This window comes from Arachis duranensis, chromosome 10, assembly GCF_000817695.3.
Source record: "Arachis duranensis cultivar V14167 chromosome 10, aradu.V14167.gnm2.J7QH, whole genome shotgun sequence".
NCBI lineage: Eukaryota > Viridiplantae > Streptophyta > Magnoliopsida > Fabales > Fabaceae > Arachis > Arachis duranensis.
The window spans coordinates 147,012-149,537 of NC_029781.3; the positions used below are offsets into that span (position 1 = coordinate 147,012).

Here is a 2,526-nt window from a genome sequence, read left to right on the forward strand (position 1 = left end):
TATTTTCGAAAAAATTAATAAAAATCCAAAAAAATCATAAAATCATAAAAATAAAAAATATTTTGTGTTTCTTGTTTGAGTCTTGAGTCAATTTTTAAGTTTGGTGTCTATTGCATGCTTTAAAATTTTTTTGCATTTTTCGAAAATTCCATGCATTCATATTGTTCTTCATGATCTTCAAGTTGTTCTTGATAAGTCCTCTTGTTTGATCTTGATGTTTTCTTGTTTTGTGTTGTTTGTTGTTTTTCATATGCATTTTTCGTTTGTTAGAGTCATTGCATTAAAGATTTCTAAGTTTGGTGTCTTGCATGTTTTCTTTGCATCAAAAATTTTTCAAAATTATGTTCTTGATGTTCATCATGATCTTCAAAGTGTTCTTAGTGTTCATCTTGACATTCATAGTGTTCTTGCATGCATCATGTGTTTGATCCAAAATTTTCATGTTTTGGGTCATGTTTGTGTTTTTCTCTCTCATAATTAAAAATTCAAAAATCAAAAAAATATCTTTTCCTTATTTTTCTCATAATTTTCGAAAATTTGAGTTGACTAAGTCAAAAATTTTCAAAATTAGTTGTTTCTTACAAGTCAAGTCAAATTTTCAATTTTAAAAATCTTATCTTTTCAAAATCTTTTTCAAAAATCATATCTTTTCCAATTTTTCCTTTTTTTCGAAAATTTCAAAAATCTTTTTCAAAATATTTTCAAAACCTTTTTCTTATCTTTATATCATATTTTCAAAAATTCACTAATAATTAATGTGATTGATTCAAAAATTTGAAGTTTGTTACTTTCTTGTTAAGAAAGGTTCAGTCTTTAAGTTCTAGAATCTTATCTTGTAGTTTCTTGTTAGTAAAGTAAATAATTTCAAATTTTTGAATTAAATCTTTTTAACTTTTATCTTATCTTTTTCAAAAACTTTATCTTTTTCAAAATTTGATTTCAAAATATCTTATCTAACTTCTTATCTTCGTATCTTTTCAAATTTGATTTCAAATCTTTTTCAATCAACTAACTAACTTTTTGTTTGTTTCTTATCTTTTTCAAAACCACTTAACTACTTTTCCCTCTTCAATTTTCGAAAATATCTCATCCCTTTTTCAAAAATTCTTTTTAATTGTTTTAAATTTTAATTTTAATTATATCTTATATTTAATTTTCAAAAATACTAATCCCTTTTTTTAAAATTATTTTCGAAATTCTCCCTCTCTTTTCTTATTATATTTAATTATTTACTAACACTTCTCTTCACCTCTCTTCATCTAAAAATCCGAACCCATTCTTCTTCACTTTTCTCCCCTTTCTTTTTCTACTAACATAAAGGAATCTCTATACTGTGACATAGAGGATTCCTCTTCTCTTCTTGTTTTCTTCTCTTTCATATGAGCAGGAACAAGGAAAAAGGCACTCTTGTTGAAATTGATCCTGAACCTGAAAGGACTCTGAAGAGAAAACTCAGAGAAGCTAGACTACAACAATCTAAAGGTAACCTTTCAGAAACATTAGAACAAGAGAAGGAGATGGCAGCCGAAAATAATAATAATGCAAGGAGAATGCTTGGTGACTTCACAAAGCCAACGTCCAAATTTGATGGAAGAAGCATCTCCATTCCTGCCATTGGAGCCAATAATTTTGAGCTGAAACCTCAGCTAGTTGCCTTAATGCAACAAAACTTCAAGTTTTATGGACTTCCATCTGAAGATCCTTACTAGTTTTTAACTGAGTTTTTGCAGATTTGTGAGACTGTTAAGACAAATGGAGTTGATCCTGAAGTCTACAGACTCATGCTTTTCCCTTTTGCTGTAAGAGACAGAGCTAGAATATGGTTAGATTCACAACCTAAGGATAGCCTGGACTCTTGGGATAAGCTGGTCATAGCCTTCTTGGATAAATTTTTTCCTCCTCAAAAGCTGAGCAAGCTTAGAGTGGATGTTCAGACATTCAAACAAAAAGATGGTGAATCCCTCTATGAAGCTTGGGAAAGATACAAGCAGCTGACCAAAAGATGTCCATCTGACATGTTTTCAGAATGGACCATATTAGATATATTCTACTATGGCCTATCTGAATTTTCGAAAATGTCATTGGACCATTCTGCAGGTGGATCTATTCACCTAAAGAAAACGCCTGAAGAGGCTCAAGAACTCATTGACATGGTTGTAAACAACCAATTCATGTACACTTCTGAGAGGAATTCCATGAATAATGGGATACCTCAGAAGAAAGGAGTTCTTGAAATTGATGCTCTGAATGCCATATTGGCTCAGAACAAAGTGTTGACTCAACAGGTCAACATGATCTCTCAAAATCTGAATGGATGGCAAAATGCATCCAACAATACTAAAGAGGCAGCTTCTGAAAAAGCTTATGATCTTGAGAACCCTGCAATGGCAGAGGTCAATTACATGCGTGAACCTTATGGAAACACCTATAATTCATCATGGAGAAATCATCCAAATTTCTCATGGAAGGATCAACAAAAGCCTCAACAAGGCTTTAATAATGGTGGACGCAATGGGCTGAGCAATA

At 31.0% G+C, this 2,526-nt stretch overlaps 1 non-coding gene across 1 annotated transcript; it reads right to left on the bottom strand.

Moving 5' to 3' along the window:
- Window positions 1-1,913: 1,913 nt before the first annotated feature.
- LOC127743609 (small nucleolar RNA R71) lies at window positions 1,914-2,017 on the bottom strand. The gene has a single exon (XR_008004994.1). It is a non-coding gene; the product is annotated as a small nucleolar RNA R71 (small nucleolar RNA).
- Window positions 2,018-2,526: the final 509 nt, after the last annotated feature.